The 25,004-nt window shown below is 40.0% G+C and overlaps 1 protein-coding gene across 1 annotated transcript in view; it reads left to right on the top strand.

Moving 5' to 3' along the window:
- The window catches only part of CNTNAP2 (contactin associated protein 2), a gene marked incomplete at its 5' end in the record, with an annotated part of 1,159,740 nt that overhangs the window by 749,081 nt on the left and 385,655 nt on the right, over positions 1–25,004 (top strand). The gene's annotated exons all lie outside the window — the stretch shown is intronic.

Raw genomic sequence — 25,004 nt, 5'->3', positions numbered from 1 at the left:
TTATAGGTTCTGACCAGTGTATGCAGAGTCAGTGGCATGTGTCTTCTGTTCCTTCTTGTACACCACAAGTGGAATTTTCATCTGTGAAATGCATTCTAAATTATCCAGAAGATTCAGAAAACATACCCAGTACTTACTTTTCTTACTTTTCCTCTATGCCTCACACCTGTGGGCGGAGTGCTCAGAGTGCTCTTGGCTCTCAGACCAGAGCAATTAAAAACATTAACTCTGTGCTGCGGTGTTATCTGCTTGTTCTCAAACTAAGTCCAAATAATGAGTGTGCTATCTATGAAAAAGAGAGGTTTCTAACTGCATGAAGAAAATTAACCCATTTTCAGTCAAACCGACACAGGATCCCACCCAGGGTTCAGCTCAGGTGCTCGGCCAGCCCAGTGGCTGGGCCTGGATCTCAGATTCCACAGTTGCTGATGCCTGGACGCTGGATCACCCGGCAGGGTATTATTGGGGCTCACCCTCCTGCCATTGCCTGTGCTCCTTTGGGCCTGTGCAGACAAACTTTTAAGACATAACCTAACATAGTTTAGCTTTCTTCTCAAGTCCCAAAGAGAACTAGCAAGGACAAATGGTTGACATAACTTTTCTGAAATGACATTTATTACAAAGGAAAGAAATAATAATCCAAGGCGCTGTGAAATTTTTTCTTAATAGGATTTTCACCTGCCTTCTATGGATTAAACAGTGCAATAAAGAAAGTAAAAGGTGCTGCTAGACTGGTATCAAAAGAAGGATTTGGGGTATATTGTCTTTTCTTTAGCTATGGGATGAATAAGGTGTATGGTATTACAGCTGACCAGGAGACACATTTTTCAATAACCTTCTTAGATGGTTATTGAAAAAGCTTCTTAGATGGCTAAGCTTTTGTTTTGTTTCTTGTTTGTGTTTAAAGAATAAAAATTTAATTATTACTACGTATTTTTACTATTGCTATACTTTTAGAAACCCTCTTTCCTAGAAAAGAAGGGTGAGCAGAAAGTTATTCACTTGATAGATATCCTGTCAGAATATGTGAAGTCTTACACCTTTCTAGAATATAGAATTTAATGACATAAAAATGAGCAAAACCCAGAAATTACAGCGTCAAGCTATAGACTGAGACAACCTTAACTCTGCCTTTATTGAGTCGAAAATAGTGATCGGTATTTACAAGAACATGCTCCAGCCATGTTCACAGTATTAGGTATAGCTGCAAATAATGAGGGGATTTGTTGAAGCTTGCCAGAGATTGTAGTTACACTACCCTGAGGTCTGGGGCCTTGGCTCTACTTACAATGGTACTGACCCTGTCAGTCCTTTCCTACTTGTGCAGTGTGCGGGTCTACTCAGACATTCTTGGTGTGCTGCCTTTTGCTTTGGAGGCCTGAAGTTTGTGCCAAAAGCTGTACAAAAGAGACGCTGGGGGAGGAGGGAACTTAGAATGGTAACTAGTGTGTGGTGTAAAAATACCCGAAAGCAATTTTAAACAGCATTGCGGGTTGTGTGAAAGGGTGTAAAATTTAGCAGATGTCATGATTCTATGGAGCAGGAGAGTAACTGCAACTAGCACTTGTCCAGTACCATTTTACTTAAATGTAAGATTATTTCACAAGACAAATGGTATTATACTCTACAGTAAAATATATATTTATTTTCTCAATCTATGTTTGTGTGGTGATTATAACAGGGCATTCCTCGAAGATGTTGGAGTCAAGACTATGATAGTGGGGATTCTAAATCCATAGCTGATTATTTTAATGGGTTTGGATTTTGCTGAACTTAAAGGAACAAGATAATTGTGTATTACTAAAGTTTTCTTTCCCAGTGAGTTGATTTTGCTTTGATCAGGGAATTCAACACTTTCGTGAGCTTTTGACCTGAAACAAGGCAAAGCTTTGCAACCTTGACTAAATTTCAGGTTGCAGTTTTAGGTTCCTTTGAAGCTGAAATTCAAAGACAAACTCTAGGGCTGAACTCCATGAAGTGAAACAGAGAAATATGTTTGCATGAAATCCTTGTGAATCAAAATGGCTTTGTTTCGCACGGGTCTGGTCACAATGTGTTTATAGTATGATAGTGAAAACAAGAGTTAGTCTAGAGAGAGAAATACGTATTCTAGGGCTAAGACATAGTAGAAGCTATTAACCAAGAATAACCAGTTATTGAAGGAAAAATTTCAAATAAATAAATCTGAAATAACAACTTTAATTCTTATTAGTTATCCAGTGTATAAACGAGTTTATGTGCATTTGCTCCTCTAAGATCATTTAATAATCTGTTTTTCAGAATAGGACATTATTACAGGCAGGCTCTTCATCTTTCAAAGACACACCAAAATCTCAAAGCTCTCTGTCCACTGTCTTGTTATTTGTCAGAGGCTTAAGCTGCCATTCACAGAAAAAGATGTCTCTACTCCACAATATTTTGTTTCATCCAGCTACAACTGGGTCCCTGGAGCTCAATTGTGAATTAACCAAAAATACTGGAAAGTTGTCTCTCTCATTGCATGGTAAATATCCTAGAAATCTGACAGATCTCTTTTGTTAAACAGGTAATCAGTGGCCGAGGGAATGCTGTGGCCTGGCAAATATCAGACTAGAGAATCAATTTTATCATTAGAAAAAAGATAAATTAATGTATTTGCTTCAAAATAATGATTTGCTGTGATAAAGCAGTTACAAAGTTATTTAAAAATTAATTACTAGGTTTAAAATTATCAGTAAGTATCATCCTTACTAGCTTTATTGTATCAGCTAAATTTTAATCCCTGACTAATTCACTTTTACAGCCTATCAAAGGCTGACCTGCCATGCAGAGTTCTTAGAGCAACATGTTTCTGTAGACTGTTGTCAAGTGGTACCTGGAGCCTTTGAGGACAGGAGCTCATTTTCCTCATTACTTCTCATCTCCATCATGACCTTCAGGTAACACCACTGTGTGGCTGTGAGTTATACATCTAGTTTTAGGCTTCTTTAAAACAGTGGTATAACTTTACAAATTGTGTATCAGGATAAATAATGATCATCCAGGCTCCTTTGTCCCAGGTTTTTAATATATAGCTCAGTGCATGCTTTCTCTAAAATCTACATGTAAGAGAAACACAGTAAAGGAATTAGCAACAGAGTGTACCATGACTATGATCTATCTACCAACCACCTCCTGCACAAACTTTGTTAGATTTAAGAAAAAGCCAGGAGAAAATTGTTTGATTGTATTTATCTTCTCCTAATGATTTCCAGTATCAAAAAAAGTCCAATTTGCACTTAAAAGATTAATCTTAATTATATCCAGTTTCACTCATATGAGAGACAAGTTCCATTCTTTAATTTCACCTTCAAGCAAACACTGTCCTTACTTGTACAGGTGTACAGCCCCCATTCCTTCAAGACCATTGGACAGGAAAGGGTTTATTTATAAATCTTCAGTTATTCCATAGGAGGAACTAACATACAGCTCACAATCTGTTGCCTGTTCATTCTGTAAAAGCAATAGGAGCAATACAGTCTTACGTACTCTTGTCACTTGAAGAGGTATTAATTGCATTGGAATACACAGAGAATGCAACTCTGCTGAGAAAGAACGTACACAATTTGTACATTTTAGATTGTCAGTGTGCTGTAGGTTTTATCAAAATGAGTATTTGAATTCTTAGCTTCAATATACCAGACCTTGACCTCTGAATTCTCAGACTTTGTTGCCTCATAGGTTGTTGTGAATTAATGTTACCCTATGTTTTGGAATGTTGTTCAGAGTTAATGGGGAATAAAACACTAGTCTTCTCTTGAAATGATAAGTACGTTAAATGTCACTGGAAGTCTAATGGGCATTGATATTTTTTCCAGGAATATTGACTTTCTTCCTAAAATGGAATATTGCTTTAATAATGAGTTTAATATTATTTAGAAACAAACCTTGAGTGAGAAACATTTGTGTTATATGCATTGTAGAAGCCATGATAATTTGGTTTTCTGATTATTGATACAATCAGTAATCAGAATCCCAAATTGAATCTACATAGGCTGTGATACTCAGCAAGACCTCCATCAGTTAGTTTGTAATAAGTGTGATTTTTCCTATGTTTCCATAAATGTAGAAACACCTAAAACACTGAACTTTCTGCATTTAGAGTCCAGATAAGAAAGGATGGCATGGCAATGGTATTTTCCTGTAAGCAATTTGGAAAACAGTTTCATAGCAAGAAAGCAAATACATGATGTGGCAAAAATATTCTCTTAACTTTAGGGAAAAAAGGAAAGAAAACTTACAGATGTCTAGTCCAAAAGACAAAGTATGGTTTTCCACTTAGCTGAAAACTAGGGGAATTTTGAGAACAACATAGTTATTCTTTGTGATCTCAAACAGATTTGTTAGAAAATACAAAGACCTTGCAATTTCAAAAGCATATTAATGCATTTTTTGATCAGGAAAGACTTCTCCTAACAAGTCACGCACTATGTGTATGGAAGCTTTTTCATTTCTTAGAGTTCAGTAGAGGGAAGGGGAAAGTGTGAGTAAAGAACAGATAAACACCTTTACCAAAACTGTGTCTGCTGCGATTAAAAATAAGAAATGTTGCAGATATCTTAGTGGTTCAACCTAATTTGAGTGAAATCAGCCAGGTTGTCCACTAGTGGTAAGGTCCATGAGCAGCAGGCAGTAACTGAGCCAAAAAGGACCAGAGGAGACCTGACAAGTATTCTTGCTCAATGCTGCAAAGGAAGGCAAAATCCCCCAGGGGAAAATTCCATCCTAACCCCAGACAGTGCTGGTGATCTACTGTTCCCTGAGCACGTGAGCATGGCCTGCCTCCTCATCCCACAGACTGGTCATACCTCTCAGGAGTTATCCAAGCCCTTTTCTCCCTCAGTGTGGAGCCATTTTCTGGGAGTGGCCAAATGCCCCCAACCTGATCATCCTTGGGGGCAACAATCCTTCTCAAGCCTTGCAGGAGAGTAGGGGTTTCTCCAAAGCACTGGGACCCCTGGCAACCTCTCTGCATCCCATTTGTTACGGCTGCAGCCCGTGGCTCTGCAGGGGATGAGGGTGGTGAGCTGTGCACTGCTCCTCAAGAACACATTCCCTTAGTCTTGCCACTGCACTCTAGCTGAAAAGGATTTCCGTCCATCAGATGAGGTTTGAAGGTGGCCCCACTGAAAGCTGGCCTTGCAGCAGAGAACTTCCAGCAGCCTCATCCAGCTTCCTTTGGTCTTTTTCCTTCAGCCCCCTCCAAGTGATTCCACTGGCTCTTCAAGGACTTCTTCTCAGATGACTTCAAGCTGCCCCCAGGCCAGCTCTGGCAGCTGACACAGGAGGATCGTCCCTTTTATCCTGTGCTGGGGCATTGTGACTGCTGTGTTGCCGGGTGGTGGCACTGTGACATGGGGGTGATGGGGCATCCCCTGTGCAGCCTTGTCTGCTGCCCCTCCCCGCACCATGCTTCAGAGGAAGGCATTTGGGGTACTGGTCCTGAGGCAGTCTCTGTGCCCAGGAGGCCCTGGAAGCTGTCCCTGCCCTTGGTGACCTGGCACTGGGCACAGCTGCTGGGCATCTGTGTGAACCAACACAGGCTCATCATGAGAAGCAACCAGAGGCCACAAATGCAATTGCAAAGAGCAAATTTTATTTTAGTTACCTCCCTACTTAGTGATCTCCAAAGCAGCACCTAAGCACCTGGGCATAGGTGGCAGAAGCGGGGACACAGGTACTGCAGAATTCAGCCCTAGTAGAATATCGCTGGGCCTGCTGCATTTGCCTGTATTTCAAGGCTTCAAACAGGGGCAACCTTGTGCTCTTTCTCACAAGAAAGCAGATGATAAGGTGCCTTAGAGTTTCTCACAGGCCTGTGTTATCTAACAGAGAGGTTCTACTTGTCAAGCACACAAGGTCAGTAAAACAATTAGTGTGATGTATGTGCTTTTTCAACATCCCAGCTGCAGCATATTTACAATTAGCCTCCTCACTATTCTTGCGCAATTCCCGTACAGCATCCCTGTACATTTACCTGTACATTCAGACTGTGCAAAGAAGGGCATTTATACCTTAGACATTCCTTTGGCTGTGGGCATGCCAGAGGTGAACAAAAAGGCTTTTGACTCCCTCTGCATGAATTTTGCAGAGATGTAGACAGCATGCAGGATTTCCTCCCCATTCCTTACCAACGAACGCCCCAAGAGGCATGTTACTAGCCTTTTTTTGTTGAGGCAATCCTCTTGGAAAGAAGTCCTGACTTGTCTTTTGTTCTTGACCATCTTTTTCCTTGCATTTCAGTAGTTCTTTTCATCCTTTGGTCTTCACCCTTGATGTCTTTGTTGAAGTGATGGCAGACCTCTCAGCCCTTGTCTTGCTCCTGCTGGTTGTCTCCTTCTGTGAGCCCTCCATGCCCCTGATCAACTGCTTAGGCTTCATTTGCCTTTATCCCAGATGGAATTGATTCTTCTTGAACCTGAGGAATAAGAATAGTCCCCAGTGGTAGTGCTGAGTTCTCGCCAGGGCTTTGTACAATGCTTGCCTTTCCTATAGAGATGTCTTGCATGACACACAGGAATGCAATTGCCCATATCATATCTGTGACTCAGAGTCACTCTGGGATCTACTCATGCCTCCAGGAACGTTTACCTACTCCGATGTTTCCAAAGTGTAGCAGAAACTCATGGCGCTCACTGTGATGTCATATTACCTGTACTTCTTCACACATGGATTCTTGATGTGTAGGGGCTATCTCTTCAGTCAGAACTTCAGCAGGTGTGCAGTATGGGGGCCACAGAAACATACCATGAGGTAAGCTTTTTCTGGTTCATGGATACCATGACATCCAGAATACGATGTGGACAATGAATTCATCTTTCGGAGAAGGGAGGAAGCCTGCTTACCTTACATTTTTAAGATAAAGTTCCTTTTCTGTTCCTTAAGAACTCTCCTTATATTTGAATGAGTATATAGAGTATATTTAAGGGGCAAGGTGGGGGAGGGAGAGGAAGGAAAAAAGAAAAAAAGAAAAGCTGCAACTTCCCAAGGAAAAGTACTGAAATGAAACAGTCTGTCAAGAAGGATTTAAGTTTCTCTGCAAAAGTAGGAGGGATATCCTAACTTGCTGGGTATTAAAAAGCTGAATGATCTGTTTTCATCCAAGATGCCTAGAGAATGTTTGCTAGCTTGTTGAAGGAGTGAGTAAAAGAAAGGTGTTTGTTCCATTTGGGCTTTCTTCATGTTAGTTTTCTTTCAGACTCTTAAAGAAACCACAAATGGTTAGTTTTCTTTTACATCCTTTGTTCCCAAGCAACCTACTAAAATTTGGGTTTGTAATACCTTGCATGTCATCTTTATGTGACACTTCATTTAGTCTTTCTTGTGAGATGAAGGAACCAAACACAATTTATAAATTATTTTCAGATACAAAGATGACAGAAGTTGTAGTGTGCCATTTGATGTTTTCGCCCACACTTTACAGATGTATCGTACAGTAGTGAAGAATATATGTTATGTCAAGCACAAATATTTCTAAGATATATATAAGCTTACACAGAATGTCCTTGCAAGTGGTATTATAAATATTTCCTACTTTAGGCATTGAGAAATCTCCCATTTAAGAATTTCTCCCCATAAATGGTAACAGAAAAAAAGCATAGCTAAGTCTCTATCATATGTCTAACAAGACATCCACATTCTTCCTGTTAAAATTGCTCTGTGTGTCAGGTAGACTGCTGAGTTATTCTTGAGTTTGGCTGTTTCCTTGGCGTATACCAGTCACTCTCCATTTGGATTTTTAATAAATCTCTAGGTGAGGCACTGGTATCTCTCCTTTGATGTCTGGAATTTAAAGAAGTACTGCTTGAAGGCTTGACTGGATGGGTCAGGCAGATGACAAGTTTTTGTACAGCAGAGGCTAAAGACACTAAGAGCACTATTAAGCCTTAATTGCCTGATAGCATAACCAGGTCCACTACCCCCGGCACCTGCCCATGGGTTTGGGGGCTCATTGTGGCTGGAACGGAGGCACACTGTCCTGCCCTCAGCTCTCCTGTGGGCATGTCGGTGGCCAGACCTATGTCGTGCTGTCCTGGCTGGGCTTCCTGAATGGTCCCTACACCTGGCCTGTTACCTCACCTTGCCTGATGGTCCTCTGGGCTGCCAGCCCTGCCCTGACTGAGCCTGGGGGCAGCGGGGTGGTGGGATGGCACCTTGTCACAGAGGACACAGCCTGCGCTGGGGTTGCCCACAGCTCTCAACTTGTCATCCTTGCAGAGCCACTCCTGATGCTTCTTAAAAAGATGTGATACATGTACAAATGTCCAAAGATTTGTCTCTCTCTCTCTTTTTTTTTTACTTAGCATTCTACTTAGATTCTAGAGAAAAGAATTGCACATGCCACTTATAACTGCACAGAGATTCTAGCTTTAAAGCATTGTGTTTTCTGCACAGTGTTCCTGGATGCTACAGTGAGTTACACTGTGCCAGACAAGTGTCATACTCTTACAAGGGTTTGAAGATCAAATGGTGTTACTCCCACAGTCAGACGAGGACATATCCACATGGAGTTTGTGTGCATATCTACATCGCTTGCCACTTTTAGTGCTTAATAAGAAACACATGTTGTCTTGGGATTCTCCTGCTACTTACTTGTTTCCTTTGCAGAAAACACACTACACTTTTAAGTATCTCTCATCCTTGGATCTCCTAAGTGCACAACTTTTTCAGAGCAAATTAGGTCTGTTGGTCTAGCTACTGTATAAGAGCACAGAGTAGATCTCCAGGCATGGTCACAGTACACAAGATCTTGTCACTGAGTCATAGGAGGATCATATTGCCTCTGGCAATGTGAGCAACACCTCAGTTGTGTCTCAGATGAACCTCCCTCTCAGTGCAATTTCTGACTTCTTTGCTGCCGTTGTCATCTCAACAGTTTATTTAAAACCAAACAAACAGTGGTCTTTGTGTGTGAGAGTAGGCATGCTTTTAGGGTATGGACTGAAACCCATAACACATCTTCCATAGCTCACTAAACAGTCTGTAAGGAATGCCTTTTGTTCTCTACCAAGCGAGGCTCTGTTTGAAACAGTAAATTGGATACGAAATGAAAAACTCTGCAACCCACCAGAAAACCTATCATTCAGCTCTAGTCTGTTTATTTGTTGAAAGCTCCCATTAACTTCTGTGGCTGTTTTATTACAGCCAAGCTAATAGCGTGTTGTCCTGTTCAGCACTGAGCCTTATTATCTTTAGAAGGAAAAACAGATCTTTATTAAAAACATCAATTATAATCTAATTTGAATCAGTAAATGAAAGCCCATTGCTTCCTTCTTCTTTAGTTCTCTGTTCTTGTTCCGTGGATATTGGTAGGATGATGAGTGAACCTTACAAATTTGCATTTCATGTTTAAACTCCATAGGACAAACCTCTGTCAGAGAGTGACGTAGAGGGTCACAGATATGATACCTTAGAAAATGCTTTCTAACTAGATACATCTGTGTCTCTGACTTATGCATCTCTGTTCAGAAGTGGTATTGTTCTTACTATTGATTGCTTTCAGCCTTTGCATGCTCAAAGAGGTCCTTAGAAGTTTTTAAAAATCAGTGTAATTTTCCCAAATTTTTGATGTTAAGTTCAGGTTTTGATTTCTTCTGTAAAATATATAGTAAAATATTTAGGAAAGATTTCTCATTTCTGTTTTGCCAGACTATCAGACACATTATGGAGACTTTTAATGAGATTACATAATGGTGATGATTTAATATAACTAAAGGGAAAGATGCCCAGTATGATAGGGTTATGCACCCAGTACTAACAATGAAAGGACACTTTTAATTTTTGAAATTTAGTTCTCAATTGTTAAAAGATAACAGGAGGGAAGAAAGAAGATACTATTTCTTTAATAGGTAGTAAATTCACTGTATTTACAACTTTGATAACTTGAGCTAAGTTGATGTGTACATCATATCTGAGTGGGTTTAGTACTGTTTTTCCAGCCTATTCAAAACATATTCTTCTCTTTGCATTTAAATACTACATTGTCTTTGTGTGTGTGAGGGTTTACCAAATCCTTTCTATTAATATATAACCTTTCTGAGCTAAAGCATATCAGCATATTTCTTACATTATTTTCTCCATCATGGAGCTATGGAAGCACCATAAATTCTTTTGTGCTCACAAACTATATTACGTAAGACATTCTTGTGAAAGAATATTCTGCACAAAAGACAGGAAGAATGCTGCTTTTCAATACACTTCAAGTCAAAGATATGGCCTAGCCTGAAATATCCTATATTTTGAGAAGGCTTGGCACAAAACTATCATCCCTTCAGTTGTCCTGTGGAGATTTGTGTGCGGGCCTGTGACAAACCATCACCTTGAATATGTAAAGAGTGAGTTTCAGGAGGATGGAGCCAGGCTCTTCTCAGCGACAAACAATGATAGGACAAGGGGTAATGGGTGCAAACTGGAACATAGGATGTTCCACTTAAGTATGAGAAGAAAATGCTTCACAGTGAGGGTAACAGAACACTGGAAAAAGCTGCCCAGGGGGACTGTGGAGTCTCCTTCTCTGGAGACATTCAAAACCCGCCTGGACACATTCCTGTGTAACCTCATCTAGGTGTTCCTGCTCCAGCAGGGGGATTGGACTAGATGAGCTTTCGAGGTCCTTTCAATCCCTAACATTCTGTGATTCTGTGACATATCTGAATGTTTGCCAGTGAAACGTGACGTTTCAGTCAGCAGCACCTTGCATGAACAAGTCTTGGGTTCCAGAACTGGGCCTTCTGCAGATAGCAGCATTGTGATAGATGCCACAGAAGAGGACCGATGCACATTCAAGCATCTGATTTTATTAAGTGCAGGTTCAGCAGCCTATATGACTGAATGAATTACACAAGACTGCCAGAACTTGCACTGAATTCCCAGTAACAAATTGACAACGTCCATAAGTCAACTGGGCAAAATACGAACATACAGGGCTGAATTTCTGTAGTGGAAAGCTGTGTTTTTAAGGCATGCAGGGGGACTTTGTAATGCCAGTTAGCCTTGTTCATGGAAGACAGATTGTTTGAATTATATGAAAGGAGGAATGAGAAATAATCCAGAGACTCACAGTAACTACTGGAAACCCAAGCTGCTGAGTTTTGTAAACAGGAAAGAGGAGCTTTCAGTAGGGCAAAATTGGAGTTGCTCTTGTTCCCCATCCTCATGTGTTTGAGGTGATTTGCCTCATTTGGGCTGATGGAGGACAGTGGCTGTGCTAATGGCCATGTGGAGCTCTGTACGACAATGAACTGTGCATTTACTTTGCGGAAAGTGAGTTTAGAGAAATACTAAGAGTGGTTTGGACAGAGCTGCTGGATTTGAGGAGACTGGGGCTGGGGAAAATATTTATGAACCTATCACTGGGGATGAGGTAGAGCAATGAGAAAAGGCTGATCAGCTCCATTAGCACTATTATTACAGGGTAAGTTTTGTACTAGATGCTGTAAGAAAAGGGAGTACAGTTCCTTACCCTTTCACCTCATCCTCTTATAAGCTGATGTTTGGGTCTCCCTTGTGAAGGCTGTGGGCTTTTGATCTGCTCCTTGATGTCCCTTGCTTTAAGACTTTGTATTCATGATCTGAGTTAAGTAAGTTAGATTTCAGGAGGTGAATATTACTGTGTTCAACCTTAGCAGTGTGGATGTGTTTCTGAGCAATGCTGATATTTGAGTAACAGGGGAAAAAGGTGAGGCAGAATTTCTGAAATCTCCAGGAAGAGGCTTTTGCCTCTTCTGTTCTTAGCATCCTCTGAGAAAGCACTTTCAATGACTGATTGTTCTCAGGTAGTGATCTTGGTATTAATTTATTCTTCTCCTCTTTCCCACACTGTATCTGAACTAATCAAATGTTCAAATTTGATACATGATATGCAAAACCTCATTTATGGGATGTTAGTCTCTTTGCTGTTGAGAAAAGAGATTCTCAAAGTCTATTTATAAAGTAACTGCTTTTGTTTACAGAAGTTTATTGAAAGGATCATATAATCAGTATGCTAGCTTCCTAGAGAAGCTAATCTCTTTTCCAATAATGCTTTTCAAAGGAAATGTCATCATTCATCGTCTATTATTTATTACATGTTTTTGAAGGATTTAACATAATGTATTTATTTCCAAGGTTGCAGGCTATTATTAAATTACCTCTTTTTTATTAAAATGTAATTTTACAATGAGAGTGAAGTTGTTTGGTTTGGTTTAGTCTGAGATCTTAATTTGAAACATGTAGGCCCCAAACTGCTGCATTATCAGAGGTGTTCCTGCAAAACTGGGAAAATACAAGCTTTGTACTCTGTTTGTTTTGTTTGTTTTTGTTTTGTTTTGGGGTGGTTTTTTTTGAGTTTGAGTTTGGCCTCATTGCAGGTTTTTTTGGTTTTGTACTCTGATTTTTTTTTTTAATCAGCTTGTTCTTAGTTTCAGTGCCACAAGCTCTAATTACTTCTGCTGCTACTAATTTATTGTCTGCTGAGCTGAGAGCTGCTCTGCACCGGGTGTTTGTGAAATGCAGAAAATGCAATAAATTGGAAGCAACTTGCATTTTTATTGTAAGTAAATGGATAGAATCTGTGTTCAGGACAGAAAGGGCCAAGATTCCAAAATGAGCAATAGCATCGGCACTATTTGAAGGTTAAGTGGAAGAAATGAGCATTACGATGCAAAGCAGAATATGAATAGTCATCCAGCAATAATTAGGTTGAAATTAAAAAATCAGGTGGAAATTACTCCATCAGATGAGGTGTGAGAGAGGGTGTAAGGGCTGAAATTTGGCTTCAGATTTTAGCTGTTCATACAGTTGTGCTGTTTATGTGTAGCTCTAAATAAGAATTAAGTGTCATGAGTTCTTAAGCTAAAGTTCTGCTAGGTGGGGGTAATATATTTGGGTCCAGTGCCGTAACATTATGAAGTCAGGGTCTAATTCAGACTGTTTTCAGTCTCTTAATTCAATGACCTAGTTAACATGTTTAAAACTAACGAAGCAATATGCCTGAATTGCAGACTGCATTTGGGGAAAAGCTTAGGTATTAAATAAGTTTTTCACAGGCAACTGTAACCTGTATTCTATTGTTATTCAGAATGCACAATCAAATACTGTTTCCAGGGGACAATTAAAAGAGAACATGTAATTAAGAAGAGATAACTTTAAAACAACCCATGTATGCTTGTAAAATCAAAGTCAGAATTAATCATAGCCTGAAAAGGACTCTGCGTGTAAAGACTTCAAAATTACTTAGCTTTTTCTTAAGCTTTTTCATTAAGACAATCTAGCTTATTGCTTACTTCACTGTTAAAACACTTTAATTGAAAAAAGGCATTAAGGTGCTGATATTAAAATCCTGTTAATAGCCATTAGAAAGAAAAAACATGTTTTGAAGTCACTCTGTAATTCTGGATTTCTCAGAAGTGTGAGAGAATGAAGTTAATGCAAAAATCAACTGTAAAGATGCACAGTAGTCAAAATAATGACAACTTCTTCAGCTATACATGCAGATGTTTTTAATCTCTCTGCATGTAATTTGTTTTAAAAAGACTTTTTTTTTTAAAAAAAAAATCAAAATACGGGAACATACTGGTTTTTAATTATGCCGGCCATTAAAAAGTCAGTATGCACCAACAGATAACCAGGCATTATCTAGGGTTTGGGGCATTCCTATGTACACTACCTAGTGTAGAAAGATTCGATAAATTCTACATTTCTAATGGATTTTCCCATGTGTGAAGGCAGTATAGTTAGTCTGATAGGACTGTGCATTGAGAAGTAGCATACTTAGGTTCAGTTGTTTGTGTTAGCATTTCCCAGTGTTGTAATTTTAGGGGGCAAATTATTTCTTTTTCTCACTTGTGTGGGGTTTTCTTTTTTGTTTATTTGGTTTGGGTTTTTGTTTACTTTTCCCCCCCTCATTTATACAATGGGAATAATGATGCTTTTAGTAAGTGCTTTGAGACTTACAAAAGACTGACAAGAAAGCTTAGGAAAAAAAAAAATCTCTTTTGATTCCAAAAGTTTAATGAGAACAGTTGGTCAGTATAAAATCAGACCATCATTTATCATCTAAGACATTGAAACATGCTAAATGTTGGTCGGCTGAAGTTTTCCTTTAAAAAAATTATTTTGAAAAAGCAAACTATTCAGAATAATTCTGAAACTGTTCTTTGGTTTCCTGTAACCCTGCAGTTTTCATGGAATCATAGAATATTCTGAGTTGGAAAGGACCCACAAGGATTATGGCTTCCAACTCCTGTCCCTGCATAGGACAAGCCCAAAATTCACACCATGTGTCTGAGGGTGTTGTCCAATGGCATCTTGAACACTGTCAGGTTTGGGGCCATGACACCTCCCTGGGGAGCCTGTTCCAGTGCTCCACCACCCTCTGCGTGAAGAACCTTTTCCTGATGTCCAACTTAAACCTCCCCTGGCACATCTTCCTGCCATTCCCTCGGGTTCTGTCATTGGTCACCAGAGAGAAGAGATCAGCACCTGTCCCTCCTCCTCCCCTTGTGAGGAAGCTGTAGCGCCATGAGGTCTCCCCACAGTCTCCCCCAGACTGAACAAACCAAGTGACTTTAGCTGCTCCTTTTGCTCTAAACCTTCCACTAACTTCATGGCCCTCTTCTGGACACTCTCGAGTAGCTTAACATCTTTTTTATACTGTGGCACCCAGAATTGCACATCAGCTGGCTTCCCTTGTTCACCTAGGTGGGTAACCTTGTCATAGAAAGAACTTAAGTTTGTTAAGCAGTACTTTCCCCTCATGAACCTGTGCTGGCTGGCACCAGTGACCGTGTTGTCATTCAGGTGTTTTTCCTGGAAGGGAGGGTGATCTTTCAAAAACTGCCAGCCACTTCCAGTTACTGCCTCATAATAGCGTTGGGTTTTGTGATCTAACTGTATGAATGCATAACATAATCATACTGCAAGTAGAAGTACAACAGGAAAAGCAGAGTCCCAAAGACCTTTGTACTTCTCCCTGTGCGTACAACTGGAGAAGAGTGGCATAATAAGGACTGTTTCTGCTGAAGAAAGCAGAGGCTTTGCAGTCAACTCTGTGTCCTGTCCTAGGTGAAAGACTGGTGACCAATTACCCCAAAGTTTCTGAGAACTGAATTTCCAAACTTGCTTTAGCAGAAGCCACTCATCTTTTCTGTAGTCTAGCCTTTAGAATGCAAAATTTTATAGAGCAATTCAGACTTAATCCTGAGGTTGAGAAAAAGCAGTGAAGCCCACTTTCTGCAATGGACTGCTGGGGTAGAACTCTGCTGAGTCTTCTTACGCAGACTTCCCCTGCAAGATACCATTACTTCATTAGAGCTGACCCTTTAGGGTAGCTTAGTTGGTTTTGTCCATGGGCAAAAGAGTGGGTTTTTTTGGAAGCATGTGCTTATGTTTCATGCCTGAAAGCAATGGAAGAGACTATTGCATTTTACCTCTGCAGATGAGATTAAAGGCTGATCATGTTTCAGGCCTGGCTGGGAACTCTGAACTCTGGGAACTCTGTACCAGTGTTTTTTTGTCACAAGCCGAAGCCGTGGGAAGTGTTGCACTTGGGTAAGAAAATGGAAAACAAGGATAAGAAAGCCAAAATACAGAAATTCCTGTGAAGGGCAATAAAATGTGGGAGCTCAGTTTTTTACTACTTTGTTTGCTCTATAACAGTGCTTAGTGTGGTTCACACAGGGTAAATAGGTATTTTTGATTAAGTGGAGTGAAGCCCTAAGGTACTTCTTGTGCTTTTTATGGTATACTTTGCAGTACTTGATAACTAGTATGACAATGCTTATATTTACAGTGGTAGGTGTATGGCTCCAGTAGTAGAGAGCATAGACAATAATTATTGGCAGTCCTCTTGTGATACTTCTCTGTGGAAAATACATATTCCAGATGGTATTTTTTTATATAGCTTGGTTCTTGTTTATGGATATGACCTTTCTCAAACATCGTTACATTCATTTTTTCCAGTATACTCAAGTTTCTTTACAGTGGAAGTTTTTGGCAGTTCTACACGCCTTAGGAATCAGTTGTCCACAGTAACCATTTTCACTCTGAGGTGTGATTTTGTGCTTTTTGGGGGGGCTTTACTCTCCTTCCCAAGATGCTGTAATTTAAATGGGAAACAAAGGACAAGTTGTATGATCAAAATCCATCAGCAGAAGTAGGTATTATTATTTGGTATCGGTCATACTTCATAACTGTTGCTTTAAAATTTCACCTTAAGTTAAGCGGCTAATAGTTATCTTGGCTAGAAAGTCTTTTAGCAGAAGTAATGACAGATTACTAGAATGCTTTAAATATTTTACTGAAGCCTAGGGAAGCCTCTAGGTATGTTTACTTTTATCTAACTTTACAAAAACATGGAGGATGCATGTGTTTCATGAACACAGTTTGTGCTGATATTGGTAGAAATAATTAAATGTGTTGATGTAGTTTGTAGGTCTTTATTTTCTTAGTAAAAGTCTTAGCTGTACTACTTACATGCACTTAGGTGCTTAGCTTTATATTTAGCACTATTAATTTTATTTTACTGGAACCATACAGTCTTTGAATCTTATCTTGCAAATCTTTAAGCCCGAGTATCACTGTGTCACTTTTACAGTAACTCATCTCCATATTCCCTAATCACTTGTTTAGAAAACTTTAGATTAATTTTTTTTTTTGTGGCTATGGTTGCTCTGTTTTATATGATATGTTTTCAATGTGCTTTTAGGTTCAGAAAGAACTAGTAGATGCTCTAAAACTTAAAGGAAATCATAATGTGCCATTTGTCACTTTTTTTTTTTTTAGATCTGGCTTTGCTACTTCAGAGCACTACAGATATCTCTGCATTTCTTAGATTCATGCTTAGGCTAACTGGACTACAAGGACTTATGTCTTTCTGAAATTCCAAACTATGCCTCTCCTTTTCAGACTCTCTTCTGTTTTCCCCATTTTCCTGTTTCTCAATTTCTTTGTGGTTGCCTATCAACCTCAGCTATTTGTTTCCTCTATCATTCCTTCTCTCATCATCTGCTCTGATTTTTTTTTTTTTTAATTCCTCTTCACCTGGTCTTTGTATTTACTTTCTTCCAGCACTTTTGATGACCGTCATCAAACACACTCTGCAGATTAGAAAGCTCTGCTGGACAGAAACTGGGAGTATCAGCCAGGGCTTGATCATCTGAACTACTTGTCAAGCAGTATGTTACTGATCCCCGAGAGTGGAGATGTGTTGAATATTAGTGTAGCTGAGTACAACACACAGATTCACGACTATGTCAGAAGTTAATTGCAACCATAAAAGAAGGGGAAATGACTACAGGAGCTAAGTCCATTATTCTGACCTTGTATGCCATTTGAAATACATATGCTGTGCAATACTTTCTGTTAGAAAAAAACATATGATGCCAGATTGCACAACCTGAAAGAGGTGGTGCTTCTGCAGCTTGATGAGCCCAGATCCTACCAATAGCAGGCAAAAAGATGTTTTCCCAGCAGACACATGGACATTAAGTACACAATACACTACACATATACATGTCAGGCCACATGGATCACAGACACTCAGTGCTCTCACACAAACATGGACAGCACCAACGGCCTCACTCTGCTTCCTACTCTGCCTGGGTAGGGTGGAGGTCCAGTATATATGTTATACATGTGTACCGGGTGGATCCCTTCAGCAGCAGGGCTCAGACATCCATTCTGCCCAGTAGCTGGCCTTGAATCCCTGTATGCCCAGTTTCTGTCACCTGGATATACGACTCCTCTTGCTCCTAGGCCACTTCACCTACTTGCTGGCTAGTCCAGCACGATCTTCACTAGCCATCACATTCTCACACACTTGCTCCAATGTCTGCCTCCAAGGACACAGGGGCCTTCCAACCTGTGATCTGACCCCTCCTTCTGGCACCCCCACAGGATCAAGAGTCCCTCATCCAGGAAAGAGTTAGAAAGGAATTTAATAAGAAGGCAGGACAGACTGTGCTGATCAGATGCAGGGCAAAACCAGGCAAGTGTACTGACCAGACCAGTATTTATGCTTTTTTTTTTTTTTCCCCCCTGCATTTTTTCCTCCTTTAAATCACCTAACCCTCTGCCTTTTCCCACCTTTGGTTCTGCCCCTAAACATGCCCCTTAGTCTATAAAGGTATTGGGGAGGGATGTTCCCAGTGACTCAAGGTGATAGGCTCCATGCACAGACACTGGGGCTGAAATTGTGCTGGAACAGCCTCACACTGGTTGGTTGTTGTTTAGGAGTCCTTCATTTGTGTCACTCCCTGGGCTTGTCGAGATGGGCCTTTGATGGGCTAATGGTTCCTGTGGTGGACCTGGGAGCAGCCTGGCAGGGCATTATTTGGGCTTCTCCCCAGCCATCACATCTCCGTGGGTGTGCAGGTTTGTTTTTTTTTTTTTTCACAGAACCTGACACTTTCCCCATAATCTCATCCCCTCATTAAATAGCTTAAATGAGTACTCTACAGTGCAGCTATTGAAACAAATACCCGCAAAAGAGAGTGCATGCCAACCAGGCAACCTCCAAGGTACCCAGCAGCAAATCCATAATGTGAAAAAGATGTGTAAATGATTTCCAGTAAATTGCCAGGACAGTCATTCCCAACTGAAAATATTGGCGAGAAAACATGAAAAAAGGGACATGGAGCAGATGTTTCTGCTGATATTTTTGTGGCAGTTAAAGAAAGTTGAGTTCTGTTGTCATTGTGAGTTGCTTAGGGATTAATGGAAATGACAGAGATGATGCATTGGTTCTAAATTGGTGTCATGTTAGTAGAGGATATTTTGATTGAGATAATGCAAATGCTGATATGAGCATTTGTTTTCATAATGTTTCGGTTCTTTTCTGTTGTTGAAAGTAAGTGCCAAGCTCCTCTGGAGAATCCACTGTTTGGTTAGGTGTCTGTAAGCCTATATGTATACCAGTTGTTTTGTAGGTACGCTACTGTTTGTTGGTGTGGTTTGGGTTTTTGTTGCTTTCTTTTTTCTTTTTTTTTTTTTTAAACATAAACTTTTAATGTAAGACTTTAAGAAATCTTATTTTATTTAACCAGTATTTTTTTTTAATAACTTGAGTAAGTTTTACTCAAGTAAAGCCTGTATTGAGTAAGTACAGCTAAGCAAGATACCATATTTTCCTTCAGAGGATTGCTGGTTATGATAGGTTCAGATCCAAAAATATTTGGGGAACTGGCACAAGGTGGGGAGAGGGAGAAAGGGACAGGAAACAGGGAAAATTACAACAACTGTTGAGGCCTGTAAAAATAAAACAATTACAGACATAAATGAGCATGGGAGTAATGCATTTTAGGATTACTAATATTCATGAATAAACAAAAACTGACACTATAATCTCTTTTAAATCTGTGTAATGAGAATATATCTTTGTGCAGCTGGGCATTATTTAACATCGATGAGAAAGTTCAATTCTTAAGAAGGATCAAATGCTATAATATCCAAGGCAGAAAAGAACTGGCATGAACTCAATGGGGAAAAATCCTTGGGTTTAATCTGTGTTTTTGCTATTTGCTGCCGTTTATAGAAATTGTATATTAAAATAAGATTCCAGATATTTCTGTACCTTTGACCTAGATTTCATGGTATCATAGAATGGTATGGCTTGGAAGGGACCTTAAACATCATCTACTACCAACCCCCCCTGCCATGGGCAGGGACACCTTCCACTAGAATTTACTAGAGTTGTCTCCCCTGCTTTGGCCCTCATATAACTTAGTGAGGTTTTTATTTGTGGATCTCAGCACACTCTAGTGTGCAACCAAGCATTTGTTTTACGCAGCTGGGGAAGTGTAAATCCAGGTGTTAAACTTGTCTTTTCTTTTCCATTGCCCTGGCAGTACAAAGTAAGTGGGAGTAGAAATGATATGTTTTCTTTAGGGGTAGGGATTTTTTAAACTTACTTTTTATATCTACCTTGAAGCCTTTTGCATAGGAGAGAGGACGAGGAGGGAAGAAAGGGGCAAGATGATAAAATAAAAAAGCTCTGAAGCTTTTTGTGGCTGGGACCAGTGTATGACCAGCACAAACACAGTGTTTCTTTAACAATCTTCCCTGTCAGTTGCATTGCCCAGTCACTCATTACAGCTACACAAATGTGCCAGACCATCCAGATTTATGATGAAAGTGTGCCTTATGTGGAGACATTTGGCATGACTTGCAGTTCTCCCCTTCAAATGTTTTTACCCTGAATGGTGTTCGGTTTAGCCACAGAGAGCCATGCTAGAATGCAGGGTTTTTTTGGCATTGGTTGGTTGGGGGTTTTTGTTTGTTTATTTAAAAGTGTTTGTGTATCCTTTAATGACTTAATTCTCAAAAGCACCTTGTTAAAAATTGGTGTCTAATTATGCTTCTTTCTTGTGGTGTCTCTAGGCTGACACTGTTACAAGGATGCTAATTGCCTAATCTATGGCTTCTAATTTAAAATCACTACTAAATTTGTTTAAAAATGCATCTTTGATCAGCCTTTTGGATTTAAATTCATTTCTCTCTGCCCTCCTCCCCTGATCCCAGCCCAAAGCAAAGAAAGAAGAAATCTGAGAGAGAAAAGAAAGCACCTTTGTTTTTACCATAAATGGGATGTTTTTCTTCCGTATTCATAGCAAATTTTGATGTGGTAACTCAAATTTCAGTTTCTAACCCCATGGCAGTAATTTTCTTTATTATCTTAGTGGCAAATAAACTCATGCTCTCTTTCTTTTTCTGATGGAAACCCCTCTATTTTCTTGCCTTTGTTACCACAATGGCAATTGTCTCGTTTATCACTAACGTAAATGAGCCTAGAGTCAACTTGACACAAATTTGGCAAATCTCCACAAATCTTATTATTTTTCTTTTTCTCTGCTTTTTATTTTTCTTTCTGTTTCTACAGGGCATATTTGAATATTGCACTAATAATGATAACCCTTTATAGGTTCATTAGCTCACAGTAGGAGGCAGAAGGAGAGCGTGAGGCAGATACAGCAGCTGAAAGGTGGAAGTCCATAACTTCAGAGCTTTGAGGAGGCTGAAGATTAGATCAATGGCAGCAGGATGAACTCTTGTGCTCAGTCACACAGGAGCTTTGCTGATGGAAAGTTTTAGTGGTGTGACAGCTAATGCAGCAGTGGACAGAAATGTGCAGTAGTCGTGCCATAAACCACTAGAATACCTTCTATTGGTTTACCTTCCCAATTCATTTTAAAAAGAGTATGTATCTATATGTTTACATAATATTTTTATTTATATAGAAAAAAATAATATTGTATAGCTATACAAAATTAAAGAATGGTCTTTTTTTTGGAAACTGTTTTAAGGGTTTTGAAGTGCAGAGATACTGGGCATTGGGAAGGACTCCGTTTAGGAGGGGTTAACCAACTGTAGACGCTAGAGGTTGAGGAAAACTGCTGGTTTGCTTTTTATTTTTGGTGGGTTGGGTTTTGTGTTGTTCTCTTTTGTGGTGGGTTCTTCTTTGGTGGGTGTTTTGTGTGTGTGTGTGGTGGGGTTTTTTAATGGGTTTTTATTTTTTTTGGTTGGTTGGTTTTTGGGGTTTTTGTGTGGGTTTTTTTGTGTTGTTTTGTTTTGTTTTTTTCTGTTCTGCAGATGTAGGCTTTACTGCTGGCTTATTTACCTTGTAGTTCATTGTATATGCTTCTGTGAATAAGGAAAACACTATTTTGGGATGAATTAACAGAAGCATAACCTGTGGGATGTGAAAATTAAGCCTGCTGTGCTGGGCATTGCCCAATTTTCTGTGCTGAGCTTCACAAATAACACTGAGGGTCCAGAGCAGAGCAAGAAGAATAATTCAGAACACACAACCTTTGGCCAAGGTGAAAAAACTTGGCCTTTTTATTGTAGAGAAGAGCTTTATATCTGCAAGTAAACAAAATACAGCTGCAGGCAGGAGTTCAGTAAACTTTTTTCCAAAGTAAATGGTGGCTAGAAAGAGAAATGATGAGCTTAAATTGCAGCAGAGCAGCAGTGTTGAGTGAGTGGGAGAAATGCTGATGCTGAAGGGCGGGTGGAGCTCTAGGCTGCCTTGACCTGTTGCGGAATTTACATCATGGAAGATTTTGAACAGAGTATGTCAGGTATGAAACATGGATGTAATTGATCTTTTTTTTATGAAGTGGATTAGATTAGATTATCTTTGAGGTTCACCTCAGTGGTGCGATTCAGCATTTACACTAATTATGATCGGGAAAAAAACTAAGCTTTTTTTTTCCCAGCACTTACTGCTCCAAATATAATTTGAGCAATTGAAAAACCTTTTCCCAGAACATCTTGTAGAATGATGTAGTACTTCTTTAATGTGATGTTAGGAGTAACAGAACTAAACCCTTAGGCTTAGGTTAACTTGCATTTGAACTGCTGTGAGTAAATAATTGTGTGGTGTGTGATAGACTCTTGCCAATCTCACATGGCCACAGTGAAAGAATGGAGTTTTGAGCTCTTAGAATTGATGTGTTTGTCCCAGACAACTGTGAGAGAAAACCAAGGGGCCCTACAATGATTGTATCCCAGAAAAAACACTCAAATCTCAGTTTCACTGTGAAGATGCCGGGGGTTGTGCTCTCTTGTGCTTTTGGGACTGCAATAGGTCAGTTCAGCTTCTGGTTGTGGAGGTCACCTACTCATGGTTGAGAAGTAGTGCTTGATCTTGGTTTTACTACAGCTGGGAAAATTAGCTAAAGCATGTGCCAGGGGAGGTTTCGATTGGATATTAGGAAAAAATTCTTCACGGAAAGGGTTATCAGGCATTGGAACAGGCTGCCCAGGGAGGTGGTTAAGTAACCATCCCTGGAGGTGTTTAAAAGACCTTTACTTGAGGTTTTGAAGGACATGGTTTAGAGGTGGTGCGAGGTTTACAGTTGGACTCTATGATCTTACAGGTCTTTTCCAACCTAAACAATTTTATAATTCTATATCATATACAACCATGATTTGGTGGATTTTTCCAATTGCTTAATTGCATTTATATGTGAAAAATGTGTTTTTGCTGAATGGCTTTTCATGTATAGCAACATTTCTTTAAAAGCAGGCAAAAATAGTCTTGCAGATGCAACATACAGGCCAGGCAGTGCAGGTTTCCTGATTTCCATTGTCATTAATAATTAGGCAATATTGCATTGCCAATGCACATCACAGTTGGAAACTTCCTTATTTCTTGGTTCTTCCAGAATGCAAGTAATTTTGTTGTAATTAAATGTAGCATAGCTCAATCTAGAGTTGTTGCATTTCCTCAGAAAGAAATTTCTGGAATTTCTTTAGCATCACAGTAGATCTGTTTCCCAAACAAACAAAAAAATAAAGAAACACACACAACAAACTTTCCCAAGGGGAACTTCGAATTTCTTAAGCAATGTTTTTGTCTACACATTACATTTAAGATGCGTACAAAGCTGCAGCTCATCAAGAAACACAGTTTTTTCCTGGATGTGACCCTCGTTGCAGTTATTGATGCATTTAGGCGCAGTTTCTAAGTGCACGTAGACCAGACAGATAAACCCAGCATTGCAGCTGACTGAGTCTGCTGGCATCTTCCCAATGCTCTGGCGCATCAAGGTGAGCACACCCTGAGTGGCCGTGGCTGGCTGCTTCTCAGGTTGTGAGGGCTCGGAGCCTTGAAGGTCTTACAGCTTTATCTTATTATAGCCTAATATTTTATTTAATGTACTACTTCCCATGCTTTTTCTCATCGAGGTAACCTAATTCTACGGGGGCGTCTCAGCCGCGAGTACCTGAAATTTAGCTGAGTGCTTTGTGGTGACAGCTCTTGGCTGAATATCCACTTCTGGTCATGCAGAAATTGCTGTCTCTAGGAGTCCATCAGGAATTTGTTTTGAAGAGCTATCGTTGGTTTTGCAAGACAATTTTGTCTAGTTAACATCTTATTTGTTAGGGGAGGGTGTTATTTTAGCAAACATTTTGAAGATATTTATTAAACCAAGAAGGATTTTTTTGAAAGGGATCTTTGGCTGTATTCAGAAACTAAACCAGGTGTATTGTTGTCCTTTTACATTAAGATAATTATGTAGTGGGCAAAAATAGCAAGAAAGAACCCTAAAACAGGAATCTTGGTTACCTTAGAGTCCTCTGTGCCAGATCAGATTGTGTTTGGTGTTTTTAATGCTTTGGAGCTCTCTTAGGTGACTGTGACGTCTCTTGAAAAGATAAGTTGAAGTGTGTTGAAATAGCTTGAAACATTTTGGATACATGTGCAGCTCTAGTTTCCTCCTTCTGTCACTATTTGTCTGAGAAGGTTTTTTTGGATGCTGGCGGCAGGTGGTGCTCCTTGTTTTTTTTCTTATTTGGAATTTATTTTAGATTTCAGCTTTCGTACCTGAAGGTGCTGGGAGCTTCAGCAGGGCTAGGGAAGTGATCATCCCCCTGTACTCAGTGTTGGTGAGGCTGCAGGTTGAATGTTGTGTTCAGTTTTGGGCCCCTCACTACAAGAAAGACATGGAGGTGCTGAATTGAGATCAGAGAAGGGCAATGAAGCTGGTGAGCAGTCTGGAGCACAAGTCCAAAGAGGAGCAGCTGAGGGAACTGGGGCTGTTTAGCCTGGAGAAAAGGAGGCTGAGGGGAGACCTTGTCACTGTCTGCAACTACCTGAAAGGAGGCTGTAGCATGGAGGGTGTTGGTCTCTTCTCCCAGGTATCAAGTGATAGGACAAGAGGAAATGACCTCAAGCTGTGCCAGGGGAGGTTCAGGTTGGATATTAGGAAAAAATTCTCACGGAAAGGGTTGTGATGCAGTGGAGCCGGCTGCCCAGGGAAGTGGTGGAGTCACCATGCTTGGAAGTATTTAAAAGATGTAGATGTGGTGCTTAGGGACATGGTTCAGAGGTGGACTTGGCAGTGTTAGGTTAATGGTTGGACTTGATGATCTTAAAGGTCTTTTCCCACATAAATATTTATATGATTCTATGGTCATGTAAACTGACAGCCTAAAAGCGTGGAAGGGCCAAACCCAGGCATGTTCAGCAGAAGTTTCCAATGATATTTGCTTTGCCAACAGCA

This window comes from Streptopelia decaocto (genome assembly GCF_964273445.1).
Source record: "Streptopelia decaocto genome assembly, chromosome: 2".
Lineage (NCBI taxonomy): Eukaryota > Metazoa > Chordata > Aves > Columbiformes > Columbidae > Streptopelia > Streptopelia decaocto.
Note: the sequence above shows the minus strand (reverse complement) of the source record. Positions and strands in the feature narration are given on the sequence as shown.